The sequence below is a fragment of the Pholcus phalangioides genome, unplaced genomic scaffold (genome assembly GCF_987345545.1).
Source record: "Pholcus phalangioides strain wild (caught in Gottingen) unplaced genomic scaffold, Ppha-v1.0 ptg000015l_1, whole genome shotgun sequence".
In the NCBI taxonomy this organism is placed as follows: domain Eukaryota; kingdom Metazoa; phylum Arthropoda; class Arachnida; order Araneae; family Pholcidae; genus Pholcus; species Pholcus phalangioides.
The window spans coordinates 41,774,197-41,797,541 of NW_028301608.1; positions in this window are offsets into that span (position 1 = coordinate 41,774,197).

Sequence of the window (23,345 nt, forward strand, 5' to 3'; positions counted from 1 at the left end):
TTGAAATATCTGGTTTCGATGGCGAGCTACAAGCGCTGAAAGATCAGAAAGTTCAAAATTGAATTGTCACCATATTTTTTTCTCCAATTCTGTAAACACCCTTCTAGCTACGATCGATCAAATTTGCCAAAAACTTGTCCATTTCACAAGTTTCCGAAAAAGAGCTTACAATAAACCATATCAGTTTTCTGATTCAGGAGAAATTTGGTCTTTTGTTGACAATATATCACTGAAATCAACGTTTGTCGAAGTAGATATTTGACGAAAATTCGGAATTGCGGTTACAGATTTTGGTGACAATTTGATTTTGCACAAAAATCCTATAAGGTGACATATAGGGATGCCACTCGGGGGAATGTTTACGAGTTACATGTGCGGTGTAGAAGTAGAAGCGGAGTAAACAACAAAAATATAATGCGATTTATCCAGGGCTCCCAAAATGAAACCTGCCAACTACCACATGGGGCCACCGACCTGGAAGCTTGTCGGACATCCCCTCCGTCAGGGTCACGAAAACTTTTCACTTGCATTCAATTTACCAACAAATAAATTCCAGGGCCACAATCGAGGATCCGGCACCCAATACGCAGATTTTTAAGGGGGGGGGGGCCCAAACTGGATTTATATCGGGCTTCCGATGTTGAACATTTTACAATGTAGAGAAAAGAAACCTGTCAACTATTCCATGGGGGACTCCCGACCTGGAGACTTGTAGGACATTCTCCCCCCTATGAGGGCCACGAAAATTTTTTATTTGTATTAATTTTAACAACGAATAAAATACAGTGCCGCTCAATCAAGGAGCCGAGACCCAATTCGCAGATTTTTGTGGGAGCCCACCAGACTGGATACATCTTGGGCTTCCGCTATTGCAAATTTTTCAATGTTAAAGCGGCAAGAAAACAATGAGATCCGTCAAAGGCCTTTGGAAATGAAACCTAACTTCCCCTTGAAGGTATACGTGCAATGCCACGCGGCATCCCGATTCTGTGTGTTGCGGGCACTGGTGATGTATGTATATTATACACATACATACCTCTTGGAATGCCTTCCTCCCCCCCCCCCCACACACACACAAGGGCCGGAGGAGTGCACACTGATGGACACATAAATGTAGTTTACTCCGGTGCTTGGCTGCCGAGAGCAATAAAAATAGGAAAACATTTTTTTTTTAAATCAGGTAATGTTTATATGATTATCCCAGTTACCTAATTGAGTATAAAGTACCATCAATAAATTGCGCTCTGATTAGATTAATGAGAATTTCACTTTATTTTCTTGAGAGAAAAATACTTCGTTTTTCACGACTTGTTTTTAACATCCAGAATCGAACATCCAGGCCCTATGAACCACCTAGAAGTGGAACAAGTATAAAAAATAATAATAAGATCAACGTCAAACATCCCCAGAATCCTTTGAACGTGACCACAGCTCCTTTGATATAATCTCGATGTAACGATATCTTGATCTGATCATCTCAAGAATGAGATTTGTCATTAGATGCGAACAAATGCGCGCCGCCGAAATGCAACTGCGATTCCACAACTGGGAATGAGAAATTAATGAACGAATGGTAAGTAAAAAATAAAAAAAAATGACGCAATGTAATAAAAAGTATCAAAGAAAATCCAATTTATACTATGTACAGAATCATCTAGATTTCTTTTTATTTTCATTTCTTATCTCTGCGCAGAATGTGCAATTATCTTGATTATGATTTGCACAGGTGCACTTACATTGATCGCACACACACGAAATTATCTTTTTTAATACTTCGCTGTAATCACTATGTTTTGATTCGCGTATCTCGGTTGCGGCTGACAGAATTAGTTCGTAGCAGTAGCTACATCTAGTTAGTTGTTTCCTTCATATTAAAGAGATGAATAGACCGAGTATGAAGTCTCTTAGGGTTCCTTCAATTACTTTGAGGCTTCTGAACTATCATTCGTTCACTTTGGGAATGTTTACCTACATGTGCAGCATTTCAGATCGAATAAGAATTCGATACACAAATGAATAAATTACTATTAACTTTCTATGGTTCACCTGCATAAAAAGTATTATAATTTAGTTTTTAAGTGCGGATGTGAATGGTTACTGTTGGCACATTTTTAATTGAAACAATGCATAGTAGTTTAATTAATTATAGTGAATTTTTTAATTATTTCAAATTGCCAGTTAAGCATAAAATACGCTTTAAAAAGTTTATTAATAAAATAAGTTTTCTTATACAAGGTGGTTAAAAATAAACTCACCCTACTCAGACGTATGTAGCGCCTATTCTGGTGGAGATATTTTGATGAAACTTGGTATATAGAATAAATGAACCATGGGAAAGAGATTCAATTTAAAAAAAAAAATCGATTGTTGACCACCAGGTGAAAATGTGGCAATTTTGTCATTGCAGTTACCTTTTTCCTCGTGGTCCAAATAACGTATATACCAAGTTCCAATGAAATGCGTCCACCACGACGGGCGCTACATGGGTCGGAGCAATGCCAGTATAGTACCGCAGTAGTGTGAGTTTACTGACACTGACACCAATCAGACCAATGTAGCACCCGTTGTGGTGGACGTATTTCTTAGGAACTTGGTATATACGTTGTTTGGACCACGAGAGAAAAGGTAACTGCAATAACAAAACTGCCACATTTCATATTTTTATTGAATCTTTTCCCCATGGTCCTTCTATGAACCAAGTTTCATTAAAATATCTCCACCAGAATGGGCGCTACATACGTCTGAGTAGTGTCACTATTATCAATACTTAGACTTAGTAACTTAACGTATATATCATTAACTTGATTTATACGTTATTTAAACCAGGGGGGGGGGGGGATAACTGCAATAAAATAGCGCCATTTTTTCATCTGGTGGTCAAAAATCGAACGATTTTTTATTGAATCTTCCTTTTTGTCCATGGTCTATGTATCCTATATACCAAGTTTCATCAAGATATCTCCAACAGCATGGGCGCTATATACGTCTGAGTTGCGTCAGTTTATTTTTAACCACCCTGTATATTACTAATATCTACAGCAGAGAGCTTCAACGCATGGCCCGCGAGCCACAGTTGGTCCTCGGATCTTTCTGTTACGGTCCGTGAACAATTTCAGAAAATGGTAGAAAACATTCAAAAACAATGATCAATCCAATGAAAGAAATAATTCCAGAATTTATTGAAAAAAAAGAAACTTACAAATCAGAAAAAAAAGTAATAATACCTTAATTTCTGATGGAGATTATTTTACAATGAATAAAATAATAATTGAATAATTATTGAAAGAAATGATTTCGGAATTATATTGAGAGAGAAGATAATTCTTCTTTTTTTACAGAAAGAGTGAAATAAATAACTAAAGGATCGTTCAAAGCGATTTCAGTTCAAAATTAACCTCGGAATCAATTAATTTATTCTCAGAACTTATTAATTTTATCATCATTATTAAAATAAAAGGTCATCTTTCTCTACATATACGCAACCATCTGATGGCCTTGATGTCATATTTGCAGAATGTTGCTGCCGTCCATCGCATGGAGCCATTCAGCACATATTTACGCTCCAAGGAGGGAATGCTCTATCTGCCTTCATAGCTTAGTTGGTAAAGCACTCGTCCGGGGCTCGAGTCCCCGTGAGGGCAGAGATGAATTTTCCTTATCTATATAAACATCAATGTTTCTTCACACATCAAGTTTTCCGTATAAGGATAAAATTGCGCTTAAAAAAGCTGTATAGTTGTTACCTTGAATTCTATCTCCTATTCTATCAATATTTGGTGCAATTTTATAAATCTCTGAAAACGAAACATTACAGCAGCTCTCAGAAAAAATGGCATCGGTAACTAATCAACTCTCACTAGATGAAAAGAAAACAAAAAGCTTTCCAATATATACAGCTTTATTTTATATTGAAATGACGCTAAAAGATGAAATGGGATATCTTTGACCTCGTATTTGTCGTGTACATATTCCCTAATACAGCGGTTCTCAACCGGAGCGCCGGTTGAGAACCACTCCCTAGGGGCTCCGCGGCCACTCGAGAATAATGAAAGAAATCAATGAATTTGATAAACATACGAAAAAAGAGGCCTAAAGGGTACCGTTATATAAATAATATACTAAAAAGGGCTCCTCGAGTTAAACAGGGCCTCGCTGGAGAAATTATTCACTGAAAAGGGCTCCGCGAGTCAGAAAAGGTTGAGAACTGCTGCCCTAATACATATGCGGGACTATAGAGGCTAGAAAGTTGATTAGAAGTGGAGAAATCGCATGCTATTTGTTTAATTTGCCTTCAGCAAACAACGTTTCTTCCATCGAAACAATTGCTGAAGATACAAGATATACGGAAGACTGGATGTTGTGAAGATATTTATTATTTGAGATGTTAATTTTTTAAGGAAGGAAAAAACTCATCTCTGCCTCTACCGGGAGTCGAACCCGGGTCCCTCGATTGCCGGACGAGTGCTCTGACCACTAAGCTACAGAGGAGATAGAGATTTTCCTTCGCTAGAGCGTATATATTAACAAAAAAATTAACATCTCAAATAATAAATATCTTCACAACATCCAGTCTTCCGTATATCTTGTATTAACAAGTGGAGAGCGACATTCATGTCATTGCTGAAGATCCGTCACGACTCGCATTTTATGTCGCATTGCCTTCACATTTGATTAAACGAATCTCGCAGATTTAATGCGGTGAATGTCTCGTGTCTTCGTTCACGTTTTAATATTATCGGCAACTTGATCTGCTGCACCGTTGCTGCCATCTACATCCCAGTGAATCGGCGATAGTAATAAATCTTCGCATAATGTGTTGAGCAGTTATGAACAAACGGCTGAAGGAATAATAAGACTTGTTGCTCACCAAAGATATACGTCTATGATTAACGACTTTGAAGCCAGAATTCCTTCGGATTCCTCTGCTGCTGGTTTCGCAATAACCAGGTCGCATGGATATATGTTTACAGAGGAATCTTCGTGCAAGAGAGAGAAAGAGAGCGAGAGAGTCACATACACAGAGTGGTGAAATAAGGGAGGAGAGGCTTTGTAGAAGACGTTCAATATTAACCGTATCGTTCTGCAGGCGAGGAAAAGGTGTTCAGTAAGTTACATTAAATGACAGCGCACATTATCCAGATAGCTGATACTTACGTAACACTGGATAGAAATTCTTCTTACAGTTTGTGCTCATGGCAACAGGTTATTTCGAAGAGTATTTTCAGGAGAAGTTGAAGGAGATCTTCTCTTGGAGAAATCATTTTCTAAGCTTTTGACAAAGCATTTCGAACAACAATAACAACAAAAATGCAATTTAGAGAAGTATTTGGTTCAATATTGAAATAAAAATTTACAACGACTCCTTGAATTTGTGTAATAAATAACTTATAGCATATCTCTGAAGTTAATCATTTATATATGAAAAAAGATGGCTTTTATTGCATATTCATCTGAAAATAACAAATATATTACTGCAAAAAAAAAAAAAAACCGGAAATTTTAATCAGTTCATCGATTGATTAGTCGAATTTTGAACGGATATTTTTAAATGCTGACCATTCATAACAAACGTTGTATATTGATAACTTTCTTCCATTTATTTTCTTTCAAACCGAGCGCAACTCCGATCTATAGCCATGTTTGGTTTTCTGCGGTTTCCCAGCTTCGAGGAGCGAATGCGAGCTGGTCTCGCATTTGAGAAAGTCTCTTCGCAGAGAGCAGACAGGCCCTCAACACGAGAATGAAGTAACATGAAAATTCAAGAATTTACCATCTTTAGTTCAGGAAAATGGAAGAAATATGGTAACATGAACACGAAACAAACGCAGCTCGGCCAACATTAATATGTTAGGGCCACGCATACACTCAGAACACACATTCCGATTTGCCGAGTCGTTAGAAATTCCGTAGAGGAATGTGTACGAGGAGCACGTAAGGTTAAGTGGCAGTAGTAGTGATCGTGGTTTATTGCATGGGCAATTTACTGCCGATTGGGTTGTGTCGTAAGTGTGCGTGTGTGAGGACATGTCTAAGTGCGTGTATAGTGATGTGTAAGAATTTTTAATGACCCATCTATATTACAAATTCTGAGTGAAATATGATGTTTGAATATTTGTGCTGTTGTAGGCCCGTTGCTCTCTGTGGCGAGACGTTTTAACAGCGATATGGGCTGACATTCGCGCCTCGAAGTTGGGAATCATGGAAAACTTACTTCAGCTGACTACCACTATGGCGGTAGTGGGGTTCCCGGGTCCTCGTATAGGTATAACTTATTGATTCTATTTCATTCATTTCGCACATCTATTTACTAAAGTTGAAAAAAATATAGGAAGAGATTAGGAAATTAAGGCCGGCCACTTGAGGCTATTCAATATACTGAACATATTTGTGCAATATTGGCATTTCTTCATTCGGATCTTGTCGTTTCCGTTTTAGAAAATCAGTTGTTATACGCTATTCACCGACTTCAAAACTGTTTTGAGCTTCATACCGTTGTTTGTTTCCCTTTATAAATTGTATGAAAAGTATCCAGTGGGTCTCGCTTCCAAATGGTACTGAGTAAAGGAGTGACACTGCACTGATGATTCCCGAATTAAAAAAAGCTACTGTTCACGGTGATCTAGTTACAAAATTCGAAACTAATATCATCACCAGTTTCCGTTGTATCGATTTTCATTTCCCAATGCCAATTTGATCATAATATCAATTTAAATGTTTTAGGTATGGTCATTAATATTCAAAATATTATGTAACAATTTAAGTCACGGTTTGTATGATACACGCTGTAAATATTCTTTTAACCCGATGGAAATCAGCCCAGAATTCAAAATGATAACACAAGTAATCCTTAAAGTCAGGGCTGAACTCCTTGAACTTTCACAAACAGTAATTCTTAAGCATAGTTTCTTAATACTTGGAGGTCCTTGGAGAGGTTTTAGGACGGGGGGGGGGGGGGGGTCTGCGTGAGCATTGATGAAAAAACAATCAGCTTTTCGCTTCTACATTATTATATGAAATATTCTTCGGTAAAGTGGGTTCATGGCTTTCATCTCATTGTCCAAAAGTGGAAGGTCTGTGGCCTTCATTTTATTGACAAAAGAGTTCCCTGGAACACGTGAAATGTTAACCAACAGACGAGTGATAGGCCCCGAGCATTAATTTTTTCTTCTAATTTTCAAAATCTTTTTGTATTTTTTTTTATTTTCCGAAAAAAAATGCATTAAAACATGATGTCAGAAAATCTTTACTTTTTAAAATTTTCAATATTTTTTGAAACAATAAATTCACTTCGTTCAAATTTTTTTCAACCAAGAGATGATGCAGGATATATTAATCATCATGTACAATTTCTTCAAATTTTATTGCTAAATAAAATTAGCAATAAATTAGCAATAAATCCCACTTTTTTCCGGAGACACTTTCGCTCGGAGTTCTTAAAGACTCTTTGAACGTTCACGTTTAAGAGCTTCCCTGTGATGGGAGTCCCTAAACATGAGCGGAGATACGGGAGTGCCCCCTTCCCCCTAGCGTCAAAGGTGGAGTCGACTGACCTAATGTATATATGTACAGGGTGATTATAAAAAAGCTATCCCGACGTATGGGCCCCTAACTATCATACCATTCACGGAAACTGAATGAAATTTTGGCATAAGGTATTTTGATGTATGCGCTCAAGAATGATATGGAAAACAACAGTGTCACTCTAACAGTTACGGTTACAGTGAGAAAATTTCGAAAATATCAAATGGCAACACCATGTTTTTTGTATTGGAATGTAATCTCCATTGTGAAAAACCCTAAATAGCGTTCGAACGGCAACTGTAGCATGAAAATCACCGGCGGTAGATAGGCTAAAAGTGAGGACAACCAATAAGGACAGAAGAGAAGCAGCATAAAATAAAGCATTTTATTGTGTTTCACAAATTTTCCACATGACTTGTGGAGGACTAATCAGGCTGGGATCTCAGCCGAAGAAACGGTGTGACGAATGAAACGAACATTAATGCTCTGGTGCACGGAAAAGTCCTTTTTACTTTTTCCTTGCCTAGCTCCGGGGATTTTCGTGCTACAGGTGCCATTCCAACGCTATTTAGTGTTTTTCACAATGGAGATCGCATACCAATACAAAAAACTTGGTGTTGCCATTTGATATTTTCGAAATTTTCTCACTGTAACCGTAACTGTTAGAGTGACACTGTTGTTTTCCATATCATTCTTGAGCGCATACCTCAAAATACCTTATGCCAAAATTTCATTCAGTTTCTGTGAATGGTATGATAGTTAGGGGCCCATATGTCGGGATAGTTTTTTTATAATCACCTCGTATATGTGAATTGACATCATCATCATCATCATCATCATCATCATCATGCCCCCCAGCAATAATGACCGTTCCCCCCAGACTTCCAAGTCTATCTCTGCCTATGTTCCCAAAGTTCATATTCACTATATTTCTAACTAGTATTCACCATATTTCTGACTTATACAATCCTTTAATACAGCGCTTAACTTCCTGAGGTCAAAAATAAAAATTCTACAGCGAGAAAAATTAACCCACACCGTTATGGCACCAGGGTCTTAAAGGATTAAGAACCTCTGATCTAAAGCGAGAAAAGCGACCCTCCCTCCCCCCCCCCCCGTTTGTGCTTACAGGGTCTGAAAGGGTTATCTCTGCTGTTAACAATCGATCGAAGAATCCGACAAGCCCCAATGATAGCACATTCAGGCAGAAAGAATTGTCTTTCGTCATCATCGAAAAAAAATATATATATTTTGACGCATATGAATAGGTGTGTCGAAATTTTTATTTGTGTTTAAAGTTAATAAAATGTTAAAAAAATTATGTTAAAAACATAAAATCAAGATCTCTCACAGGATCTTGATTTTGTAAGACACAAAAAACCTGTTTGTGGTTTTTCACAAAAGAAAAAAAAAACCAAACAGTTACCTACAGGGACTATATATGACCCCGACTCATAAAATTTTTATACTTAAGAAAAGAACGGTTCGCACAAATGGAGACACATTCATGTCGGAGACAGTAGTTATTTGGAGGATCACCTGCTCCTCACAAACTGCTAATTAATTCCCTGCAATGATATCATTAGCAAAAGGGAGTGAGGTGATTGTTGTGGGTAGAAAGAAAGCAGGAAAAAAAAAAACGAGCAAGAAATCGCGAAAGTGAAAAGAAACTGGGCGATCTGCCAATTGACACATCAACGAAAGAGCAAGAGCCGTCTGTGTCTAATCATCTTAAAAGAAAAGAAATGCGCTCTTCTTTTGAAAATGGGAGGAGAAGATCCCGAGCACAGAAGTAATGAAAGTGTGTTATCGAGAGGAATTCTCGGCGTATCAATAGTCGAAGTCATAAAAGAAAGCACGAAGTCCGTCTGGGAGGCCTTGGGCAATGTCCAATAGGACCGAAAGGATCATTTAGTTTGAGAAAGGTGGGACGGATGGAGTGCATTTACAGTATCTGATAAGGGATCCTATGACCCAACCTCTTTTTTTGCATAGGTACAACCCACGTAAAATCTGTCTTTCTTGAAAGGGATTGAGTAAAAAATGAAACTACATACTTCCCATGTCAAATATAGAGTACATACAGAGCATGTTACGACCCCACTTATGCCCACTTCGCCGGTCTCTTCTGGTTTTAGTCGAATTTTCTTGACCACTTATTCCTCAAATTTGCTGAATTGAGTACCGCTATAAATAGGTCTCTTTTACCATCTGCCAAATCATGTTGAAAACAAGTAACACTAACCATTTTCCTGCATAAATGGTTGCTGCTCCAAACTTATTCTTATATTATCAGTTAACTAAAAAGATATTCTTATGCTGCCTGTAAAGATACATCTTAACTTAATAATGGTTTGGACATTATAACCCCTCATGGGCTCATGCGGTGTCTCCAAGATGCCATGACTGATTTATTTTATTATATTTTTGATCTCATGTTTGTTTATGTAATAAAGTGGACGCTCTTAATAACGAGCATATTCCATGGAAAATGGACGTTATATTGGGAGGTCGTTATGCCAAAAGTTTGGACAAAAATTTAAATCTTCAGAGAATTCCTATTTCGAAAGAATATATAAAAAAAGGTGTATTATTCATTTTATTATAATGTAGCAGCAGTTGCAAAAAAGAATGCATGACGTTAGAGAATAATAGAAAAATTATAAAAATTAAATACACACATATATACGTACTTAAGTAAGAAATTATCCAATATCAAAGGTCAAGATCGAACACTTCGACCGATTTTGTTAATGTTTTCAAAAAGGGGAAGGCAAGGCTGCGCGTTTGGACTTTGCATTGGATAGAATGATCTTTTCAGTTGTTCCAAATTGTTAAATTGATTTTATTTAAAAATTTGAACGCTCGTCAATTCATATTTTACATAATAGAAAACAGTTTCAATACATAGCTTCATGGAAATTTTTCGAAACTCATTGGTGTGAAACCTATGACTGAGCACACACCGGTTAGATAAGACAACACAGCTTTAGACAAGCTTTGTCGTTGCTGTTCACGTTGCTGTTGTCATTGCTGTTCACATTGCTGTACCACGAACACCGGTTAGTCAGACAAATTGAAACGTTGCATCCTACACATCAATGTGAATAAATATTACTAATTATATCTAAATCTGAAGCTGTCTTGTCTTCGTCTTGTCTGACCGGTGTGGGCCCAGCCTTGTCTAAACAATATACGCTCTGCCTAACGTCAAATATTCCATAATTTTAGTACATCCGGAAAATAATTCATCAGTGAAAACTCACAAAATTAAATATATATATTTTATATATTCTTTTAAACGGAGCCAAAATAAGTCTGATAACTATAAACATTAAAGATGTCTTTCATTTCATGGTCCCCTTGTACTCAACCATTAGAACCAGTTCCTGATCTGAGCGCTGAACTTCAAATGCTTTTTATGGGTTTCACTAAAACCCTCCTCTCATAGCCACGTTTCGGTTTTATCATTATTTCTCTCTGATTTTTTATGGTCACCGTTTTTTCACGCGTCACGTACAATTCATTAACGATGAAATGCCACACGATCTGTGTTAACCCTGACGAAAATAAAATCTTTTCCTCTCCGTTTCTACACGCTTATATTTTTCTCCCTTTTACATTGGTTTATTACAACTACAATTTTTCTTTACATCATCCCGAGCTATTTATTATTACATTTTTTGTTGCCATACATATGAGAAAAATAGCTCTAATTCTTACCATTTTGACCTCTATACTAAATTGCGAGTTACGTCAGATTGTCATCAGGTGCTAAAAGAAAGGGTCGAAACCTCTCCGAACAAAATAATAAAATGCAAGTAAAATTAACGTCGTTTTTTTTAGTTTATTTCCGTTAATGGCGGAGAACATTTTCATCTCGTGTATTTACTCCGGCTTTTGATAGCTTTCACAGCTTATCCATCAAAGGAAATATCCCTACTTAAACACAAATAGCCCTGAGAGAGATTGAGCTTTTTCTTGAAGATTTTTTCCTCTCTCAAATCTGCTATATTCAATAGATGCCTGTTCAATTTCCGAGATGATGGTTCCAGATTTTTTTAGGGCTGTTGTTTCGTTGATATAAAAACATACATATGGAAAAAAAGTAACTTGTCAAAACTCATTCGTTTTCCCGTCAAAAAGTTTTCTTTCCTGTAGATAAGGCCTATGTAATACAAAGATATAAAGAAATATTTTATATCTGGAGAAACGTTTTGTTTAGTCAGACACTTACCTGAAATTTTGCGATTTTTTTTTCTTCTTCTTTCCCATCCTATCCAATTTAATAATACATTTTCACGTCGTCTTTGTAAAGTTTGCGTGATATCGTCTTTTATGGGGGGGGGGGGGCTTTTATTCATTTCTACTATTCATTGAGTTTTAGTTTTTTCTTTAGTGTATGAATAGATTATTATTATTATTATTGTGAAACGGCCAATAGATCATTCAATGAGTCCATTAATAGTCTTTTACAGCGACGGATGTCATTTGAATATGTTCAAAGATGTATGGAATTGGTTAGTTTTTAGCATTTCCCATCTACCGACATTAATGATGGAAAATTACTTAATGCTCTATTTAATCGACTCTATGTTTATTACTTGCTAAATAGAAAATCAGCTAATTATATCGGGATCATTTTTCGATAAAGGGAGTAAAATTGGATTTGATTATTAGATTCTGCGTGGTTACTTCGAGTAAATTAATAGAATTGAAATAATTACGGGTCTTTTTTTTTCCTTTTTACAGCTTTATTTCGGGGGAAAATATTATTATTAAGTGGTCTGGAAGAACCAATGTGTAATTATCAAACTATATCATACGTTGACAAGTATATCAGTCTAAAAGAAAACCTTGTTGTTTGTGGAGTGACAGGCATAACTGGTCTGTAGAAAATGATAGAAATGACTGCATTGCAATTATTTGAGTTATTACTGGTTTGCTTTGTAGTTGTACTTGAACATCATTTAGTGGAAAAAATGAATTTAAATGTTAATTTATAAAAAGTATATTTTTTTCTAAAGTCTTTAGTTAAAGTCAGAGGTTATTAACTTGGATTACACGGATCTTTTACGGGTCCTTGGGGGGGGGGGAGATTTCGGGGGGGGGGCGCGAGTTGATGGGCTTTGGTGAAAAATTATTAACTCATTATTTCATTCTTTTATTAGTATTTACTGAACGTTATATTAAAAAGGGGGGGTGGCTTTTATTTTAGAAGCCACTATGGTGGTCGAGTGGTCATAGTGACGGACTCGCATCGTGAGGATCCGGGTTCCAACCCCCCACCGTCGCTACAGTGGTGGTCGGCGGAAGATGGTTTTCTGTGGATCCCAACTTCAAGGTGCGGGTGCGAGCTGAACTCCCCGTTAAAAGTCCCGCCGCAGAGAGCAACAGGCCTACAACGATGAAATTATTCAGTCATTACACTTCAGCCATAGTGAGAAAAATTGGTCTCAGATGGCAGCACTACACATAACAAACATTACGCAGATACAAACTTCACGTCAGGTTCGCAATACATACACACACATTGCAACATGCACCAATTCGTTAGAAGTCCTGCAAAGGAATATGGAGGCGAGGTGCATGTGTGGGTTAGTACTTATAGTTTCCTCCAAGAGCAAAAAGGGGTTCCGTAGCTTCCATTTTGATAATACAAGAGGCCCGTACCCTTCACTTTTGTGGTGCAAGAGTTCCTAGTTTTTATTTTCTTGGTATAAGGAGTTCGTGGCCTGCATTTTACTTGGTGGAATAGGTCTGTAGCCTTCATTTTCTTGGTCGATGGGGTCCGTGGCCTTTATTTTCTTTGTAAAAGGAATTAGTGGCCTGTATTTTAGTGGTGCAAGGGTTGCATTTTCTTGGTATAGGGAATCCGTGATCTCTTTTTTTTAGTAGATAGGGGTTTTTTCCTGCGGTCATGTCGCTGTTTCTGTTGTACTCCTGTGTCAGGAAAGTTTTCTGATAAGGACGAACCGGGTATCGAAGTCGCGACACCTCTAAACATCCTTTAATACTTTAGGAGAGTATCTCATCAACCTGGGCTACCATTCCCATCCACATTTGTAACAATTCAGACATAATATGCAACAATTTTAATCTCATGAAAATAATTAAAATTATATTGTATTCAAAACCTATTAGACATATTAATTATTATTATTAGAACATAAAAATTGTATATACAACTCACACAAATAGTACTGAAAAATATTTACCATTTGAAACATCATTAATGCCTTTTCCTACGCCTCACCTCTTCCTTTTTGTTTCCGTCACAATTTTATATACTCATTATCTCCTAATAAGCTACACAAAACTTATGGTCACAGATATTTCAAGTCCCATTCATTTGTCATGATTTTTGAGACAGTCGTGTCATTTGTATCCGAAATAAAAGACTAAATTCAACGTAAAATACTCCCAGAAATGCATTACATATTATTATTATAAGAAGTCTCTCTTATTATTTCCTTCTGATCAATTCAAAAAAATTCATACTTCAAATTTTTCCTCCATTTAATGAGGAACCATAACGATATCCTCGAAGTCGAAATGATTGACTCTATGGATTTTCAAAGGTATCGTTTTCTTTCATGTTAGTCAGTTTTCTCTTATTTTCTCTCTCTTCCTATTCTCCTTGTTGATTACACGGGGAGCAATTACTGAAATAAGAACAAAAAAAAAAAAAAAAAAAAAAAGGCAAGGGACGTGGAAAATAACAATAATAACAGGAAAAAATGTGGCCGAATACGGGAGCGAGAATAAATCCTAGAAATATATCCTGGAGACTAAAGACTGATTATTGTCTGCCTCTTCCATGGCGGAGGAGAGAAAATGCCTAGAACGTTTGCAGTGAATGCAGTGAGTAGATTGCGGTCTGTCATGGCTCCTACCCGTCTTGTTCATCTCTTCCTGTTTTTATTTATTCTTTTTTTTGTTCTATTTTATTACCAAGAAAGTTCTCATTTCTGTCTTAGGAGCCGTGTTTACATTGCAAGAAATGTTCAATTTTGAATCGAACTTAATGTTTGCACGTCGCCGGAAGGGATCCCCAAAACCCAAGAGGAGGTAAAGAAAAAGGAAAGAGAGACTAAAGTTTCTAAAACTTCTACGAATAATCCTTCAGAGTCGTTAGTAACTTCAAACATTGTGAAATAATGAGAGAGTAACTATATTCTATTTTCTCTCATGTAAGAGATTGGACTTTTTCCCCACTTTTTTCTTTTGTAATGCTTGAGAATAAAAGTTGATCGCTCCTTTTTTTTTTCCTCCAGTCCGTTTTTCTTTTAAGAAATTCATGAAGTAAGAATACATTATTTTCTGTAAATTTGTTCAAAGGCATTCCGTAGGTGTATAATGCGGTCTCTCTTGTTCGAATCAATCTAAGAGTTAACTTTTTTTTTCCCGAATTCTTTCAAGTCGATGGTTTTGTTCTTTGAATGTAAATATTCCTTTGTACGATTTCGTTAATGAAAAACTGTTTCATTTTGAAATTGAACAGTCTGGGGTTTTTGTGTTACTGCAGGATTTAGAGAAATTTGTATTTTGCTGCGAGAGGAATAAACGACTTTTTGAATACCATGAAAATTTTCAGAGTCATTTAGAAATGTAGTAAGTTACCCGAAATATAGGAAAGTGAATCGATTTCGAACTTGAGTAAATATTTCTTTAGGTTGAAAAAACAGAGTTTTAAAGCTAGTAAAGGATTAGAAATTTAGAATTTTTTTCCTTTCATTTAATTTAGTTTCCTGAGTATTATACGCTCTTGCAAATTTGACTACTTTAAGAAAACATTTCGTCCTATATTCTGCAGCGGTGTAGAATCCGCATATTAAAATTTGATCAATAATGAAATCATAAGGGACTGAAATTGATGTTCGACACTTTTTCGTTGAATGTATGAATCTATACAAATTATTATTTAATCCACATCATGAATTTCCGATTAATTTTAGCGTATTTATCCAGCGTATAATTTCGCAGTCATACGTAGGGAAATACAGTTTAAAGTTTTATTGCAGTAGACGTTTGTTGTAAATACCCCCACGTTTCAATGGAAAAGGACGTTATATTGAAAGCTAATTTCTTAAGATAATTCCATATTTGGACAATATAAAAAAAATTATCTCGGTCATTTTTTTTTCATAAAGTTGCAATTCGTAAATGCATCAGGTTAGGAAATGATGATTTTGTTTTCCAATTGACTTATTACACGCACTTATGCTTCAAATTCTCTATCACCCAAATGAAGGTCAAACACCCGAAATGGATTTTGTTCATTTTTTTGCGCTATAGGCCGAGGCAGAGATGAGTGTGGACGTTTTAATGGATTGGATAGCCTTCGTGTAGCGTTACATTGGAAGAAAAACACTATAGTTTGAATAAAAAAATATTTGAGAGTTGTTATATCGGTCGTAATAATAGAAGGATTGCAATAACGTGTCACCGCTGTAATGATCGTCTCTCAACTGGGTTTAGTTTTCTCATGTAACTTTAACCGAATTAGCGCACACAAGATATTGTCACAGTTTGTCTGGTCTGAACTCAAGTACACCCTCTCAACTCATCTATTGTCCGACATACCCTAGGCATTTAAAAACTTTGAAAAGGCATGCATTTCTTTAACCACATGCCTAAGGCTACTTCACCAAACACCAACTCTGGCCATATCGCTATATTGCAATTTACTGCCATTAGTGAGATGGGTTGGAAATGAAGGCGCTGTCTATCGGTGGTAGCCTCGAGTTCGTTTGGGAAAATATCTTATCTGTATCCTCCCTTGGGTTCGAATCCGGGACCCTGACAACAACCTTCACGATGGTAGACGAACATCTTACCATCATGCCCCTGGGGCACACATGCCTAAGGCTAGCACATAAAATATTGATTTGGTCAAGGATTTTTTTTTGGTTTGGGCAGCTCTGCAACCTCGTACTTTTGAATATTCCCGTGTAAAAAATTTGCGCATTTCATATGAAACTAGATGCTTTGCTGACATGGACGGACAATGGCTATAAACGTTACGTAAATTTAATTTTACCACGATTTAAAAAAAAAGTACTGTGCACATATAAATTGATCATACACACCACAATGATGCATCATCATAGGCATCAATTTTTGCTTCAATTACCGACGAGGAATACCGATGCTCACGTTAACGAGTAATACTCTTAAGCGAGTGAAAATGCTGGCTCACTTATATAATGACTCTCTCTCTCTCTCTCTCTCCCTCTCTCTATCTCCTCCATTTTCTCTTTCGAAAACGGGAGTTTCTTCGTTGCATTTTAGGAGCAGCGGTTCGTTGGTTTGTGATGGAAGTGAAATACCCACCAAATGAATACTTGAAAACCTAAGGGAATTCATCTGAACGGTTGCTTCTTCGTATTTTAGGTACGAAGCCAAGAAAACATTGCCAGCTAACACGCGAGACAATTACATCCAGAACGAAACGTGGCCCACCGCGATCATAAAACTAAGGTTTCGCTTGTTGAGGATGGAGTAAGATGGTTTGCAAGAGAGGATGTGAGGGCAGAAACGAATGCGAGAGATTTGAATGAAAGGGAAAAGATCTCTCAGACATTTTGCTCCTACTTGTCTTGGATACACATTTATACAGAAACACACACACACACACATATATATACACACAAATACGCGTTACTCCCGACCTCCCTACATGGTTTCATCTGCAGATAGAATCCAGAACATTCTCTCTCTCTCGTTCTCGAATACTATTCCCAAGTGCGAATTTTCCGGATGAATACTTCGCTAATTGTAGGTTGCGTTGCACGTTTTAATATTCATATCATGCAAATCTTTCAAGGCGCATCGGGATCGCATCGGGCAGTTTTATAAAGGGTTCCTCTCTTAACACCTAACACGCATTTCTAGTCCACTCTCTCGTATGATTTGCATATAACGGTTTCACTATTAAATAAAGGTCGGAAATTGGGACTAAGATAAAGTTAGTTACTGAGAGCTGGTGAGAACACTTCGCGACATCCTCTTTGAAATGTACGTGTAGACAATATCTTGGCTGCAGCTAGAATAAGACACACGCACACACATACACGTAGAGAGAGAGAGAGAGAGAGAGAAAGTCATCATCAAAACAACAAACCAGTCTGTGAAGATGCTACCGAACCCTAATTCTCTATGAAGAAAGGGTCAATGTTACAAGACGATCAAGATCGATCTTCAAAGAAGGGTGTGCCTGCCATGTTAATGACCGTTTTGAAGACAACGCGAATGATAGTAAACAATTTAATGGAGTGTGACGTCATTGGAAAACGTTCCGGATAAACAGTTTAAATGACCATTTCTCATCATTATTCATTATCATAAGCTAGCTTTGCGAAACAGAACAGAGGGTAATTTTGCTTTATTTTTTAAAATGCAAATAGTGATTAAACTAAGAAAAATATATATATTCCAATGTTCTCTCTCACAACCGCATAATACAGTGTTGCTCCTTAATGGGATCGCATGGGGACTGGGATTTCTGATAAAAATAACCGATTTACTATATCCGAAAAAAAAAATTCGGTTGTAAGTACCACTGCCATACGTCCCATTTGGTCGAACAGGACGTATGGCAACCGGACAGCTCCGTTTTCATTTTAGCATAACAGGTTCCAAAATGTTAATTCTTGCTCTTTTTCATTTTTTTGTAAAGTTCCATATAAAAGCATTTTTCCACCCTTTTAACCTAAATAATTTTTTAAATCTAGAAATTGTATGGAGATACAATGGAACTATCTAATATGCATTACGGGTCACCATACTTTTTATAGTATACTCGATTTCCTCGAGTATTCTGTACGAGTAACTGTGAATGTGTTATCAGTTGAAAGAAACTGACCCTAAACTGAAGAAAGGGGCTTTTTTACCTTACACATGCCTTCACTATAAGAAATAAATTGCAAAAGCAGCGCTACACGCACATGGATTATAGAAACCATTACGTCCTGATTAGGCTATTACGCCCATTGTGAAATGAGTGCAGAAATTTTTGTCAACAAAGGAGCCTTCTTACTTTCGACATAGTCGTGCAAGTTGATAACGATAACTTAAAAAGGAAAAAATGTGTTTGATTCAACCTTAGCTTCAAAATATGAAAAAAGAAAAAAAAAATCGCCGGGAAAGAATTAAAATAATTTAAACCAAAGTCCTGATAACACGAATTTCTTCCTATGTTATGATATTGGTCAGGGGAAAATGATAATATTACTCGAAAGATGATATTGAATTGATTTTAATATGCGTGTACTGTAGCATTAGGAGAAAAAGATAAATATTTTACACTGAAAAAACTATGTTTCTTTGTCATCGATGCACAGTAATTTATCAAAAAGGTACCACAGAACTCGAAGATACAAAAGGGATTCATTTCATAATTGAAAGATAACTATAATACTAATCTTAGCAAAATGAAAATTCTTAAAGTTATCTTTAAAATTATCAATATTGTGTAAGTAAATGTGATAGTATAGTTGTAGGAAAAGAAACGAATGAATTGGAAATTTATTATCTTAGTTCAAGAGGAAGATATATCTCGAGATAAATTGCCCATGCACTATAACAGATTGGCAGATAAAAAACGAACTTACAATTGAGGCAACCCGGTAACACTGACTTTAATGAAAAAAAGAGCATTTTTGCTTCATATTAGCACAAAATCTGCTTTAACGAAGTCGTAAACGGGAGGATAAATGAAGAATCGTTACAATTACAGATATAGTATTATGTTGAAATTAAATACATGGAGATATATCTTGTGAATGAAAATGAGCACATGAGGTTTTTTCAAGCATGCAGGAACATATTTTCTACTTTCTAATAAATAGGTATATTAAATAATCTAATTCTGAAAAGTCATTCATTAAAAATGTACTACATTATGGTGATCAATGAAAACTGATCGCAATGAATACAATTTAACTGTCTGAAGACACAGAAAATGCTTCGTATATTGTTAATTTTTTCCGATATAATGTTCAATTCAAATGTGTTATTTGAAGAATAACGTTATTTATTGGTAATATAAAAACTAATTATTTTTTATGACTATTTCATAATATATTTACAAAAAATAATTATTTTTGTAGGAAACGGGATAAGAATGTTTTAACCATATCAGACGATAAAACAAATTCATACCTTTCATATATTCATAAATAAAATAGTTAGAAAAAAAGAAAATTATTTCTCTCAAAATTTCATTTTGTATATTAATAATAGCTTATATTGCTAATAATTTAATTTTAGCAAGATATATCAAAGATAAGTTGTTTGATTTCACTTTGTGAAAAATAGATGCAGTTTGAAGCACTCCATTAATTTCACACTCGTCGTAAATTTAGGGGACTGATGAAGAATATTTATATTTCTACACAGCGATGTATGATTAAATTTGCGTAGATGTATTTTGTGTATGAAAATAAGAATTTCAGGTTCGTAATGATGGGGAGGGATGTGATTTCTACTTTCTAATAAAAAAATGAAATAAAATAATGAAATTCTGATAAGTCATTCATTAATAAGCAAGCGGATTATGGATGCAGTCAAAGCTGAACAAAATGGATGTATAATCTAACCGTTGACAAATACCGAAAAAGAATCGCATGTTGTTTTATTCTCATCGATATAATGGTCAATCCCAATGTTAAACACATAATTTTTATGATATTTAACTTCATTTTTTAGGAATATGAAAATTAATTATTTTTGCAGAAAAATTATTTAATATATTTTTATACAAATGTTATCATATCAACCAATTTTTTTATACATTTCTTGCATTATTTTCATTTCTATTTATTTCAAACTTTTTAAATCTGAAATTAAATATTCGAATTTAATTATAGGTATTATTTTCATATTTTATTGCTAATAAATTGATCTTCGCAAAAAAAAATCCAAACAATTGTTTGATTTAATTTTCTAGGAAATAGATATTGTTTAGAGCAGCGTTTCTCGACTTTTCTGCACCCAAGAGGGTACAGAAAAGTCGGTACCTGTAAAATGTATGGAACAATTCGAGAGACCACTTGTGTCCCGTATTCCACAACATTTCTGCATTTTTACTTCCGGATTGTTTTATGCAAATGTCGCTTTTTTGCAACGATGCTTATTTGAATATGTAATGTTTATAAAAATCGTGAATAAATATAATTTCCATAACTTATTATAGTTATTATAGATATAGATACAAATATTCTCTTACACAATTGTCAAGTTAGACGTTTTTCAGCCAATTATAACTAAAATATATATATATATATGTATATATATATATTTTTGGAATTTTATCTACTATCGCCAACGTTTTTAATGAGGAACAACGTCTCGTGTTTTACCGTATTTAATATTTCAGGATTTTTTTTTCTAATGATATATGTTCATCTACTCATTTTGATATTGTCGTTTGCTCACATTTCTGTTCACTGTAATTTGCAGCAGCCCTTTATCCCCTCTCCCTTTACCCATTTTATCAGTAATTAGTAAACTTGTCGTAAATTGCATTTTTTGGCTACAATATCCAGTATTTAGGATCCCAACTCTTCTCGCAATTTTCTAGGTGAGATATGGTGGACATAAGTGTGAAGGTATAATTATTGCTTGAACCCATATGAATATTACTAATGTTAATTACAACAACTGAATGATTTTTCATTGAGTTAGAGAATTAAACTATCAAGTCTGCCTGCGGGCGGAACACCTATGCCATCGTTCGCGGAACACCTCGGGTCCACGAACCATAACTTGAGAAACACCTGTTTGGAGCACTTCATTAAACTTACACACAAGCGAATTATTTTTTATTGAAATCCGAAGTAAATAGGAATAAAATGGGTTCTTACATTATATTTACATGCAGTAAGTATCTCATACAGTTTTTCTTTCCTCTTCGGAGTAAGAGAAATGAGAAATTGTTTAAAAAAGAAGTATGGCTTCCCCTTTTCTTTATATAACATAAGAATTGGCATCCTGATCATTGAAGAACTTCCGAAATCATCTTTATCCTCTGACAGTATCGGCAGAAGCTGTCATTTATTGCTCAAGATACAGTCAAGTTCTTTTACTGGCGACAATCAGATATTCCTTGAATTGATTCTTTTCTCTGCCGCCGCAACCCGATAGACAGATATATATATATATATATATATACATATATATTTTTAAAAAGAAAATAATCTATAAAAAGGAAAAGACATTCGACCACATTTTTCTAGTATTTTCGTATCGCGTCATTTATTATTAGTTTTTTTTTTCTTATTCCAGGTGGACAATCTTTCAAGCGATCTCAACTCAATCGAGACTCATACACAACGGGGACTGACATTAATTGAAAATACGTTTTATTTTTAGGTTATATGTTAGAATTTTGATACTTCATCTTCACTGTTGAAAATACAGTCGACCCCGCTTAATCGGATATCAACGATTCCAGCACACAATATCTGTTTAAGCTGGGTATCGGGATTACGTGGGGAACAATTCAATTGCCATTTTACATACAACCTTAGTATAGTTTGTATATTGAAAACTCATGAAGGATCAATATTAATAAAGCTCTGTTGAAACCTCTGTTGGCTCAACAGAGAATAAAAATAAAATAATCTTGAAATCTTTAAATCAAGATCCTACTTTGTGAAATGTTTTTTGTTTTTTAATCATAACTTGGAAAAATATTTTTGATCCATTCTAAGTTTCATTTAATAAAAACATTGTGTATAGTGGTTGATGTGTATTAACAGTAGGCTTGCTGAGAATAATATTCGATCAAACAAAATTGATTATATTCAAATCGAAAACTTTAACTTTGTCTCTATCGGATAAATTATGGCAATGGAGGATTTTATCTGCTTAAACGGGGCTTATCCGATTAAGAGGGGCCTACTGTACATACGTGAGCTATTTATATAAAGAAAAATGTGATATAGAATGTTTCTTGTTGTTGCTTATTTTTTGCGAATGTGATAATTTTATAATTATTTTATTATAAAAAATGTTATTTGATAGTTTTGGTTTTTTCATAATTTGTATCACTAATTTATTGCTACGGGAATAAGATGCTGTAAAATTCCATAATAACGACTTAAGTTGCAACGGCACCTTGAGTATTAAGTCAATAATTCCTGGTTCGGGTTGCTTTCCTTAAAGAATAATCTTAATGAATAGTGCTTAGTCACGTCGATGAAAACACAATCAGCTGGGATATAATGAAATATTTTTCATTGATTCTGTTTCCGTTTTTAGGGTTTTTTGCCAAGAAATTTTTAGAATTAGTTCTCATCTTATGAAGTCAGTGTTCGTCTGTTGCTCCTTTGATGCCTTAATGTTTAAAAAAAGAGATTTATAAATATATTTCATGTTTCTCTCACATTTCCAACTTGCTTATTGGCAGTACCAGTATTCTATCGTAATTTTTCCCTTCCCGACTTTTTCCTCCATAAAGATGTCCTATTTTTTTCAAAAAAACTAACTTCACTTCATGACCTTTTCTAGAATTAGGAATGTAAATGATTTGTATAAATTATAAATTGTGTTGTGATGGATATTACGGTATATATAAATATCCATCTCCCATATATGCCATGTTTACTTTTGGTCCCCAGTGAAATATATTTGAAATCATTGCAGATTCACTGTGGTAATGTATTTCTGGCCAATGCTGATTTATGACCAATATTTAGCAATTTTGTCGACAAGTGGCAACAATTTTGGTGAGAATTGGTGATGTCTCTCGAGTATTTATTATCCCTATTTATTGTATTCTTCTCGATTCAATATGGTCACTCTAATCAAAATGAAAT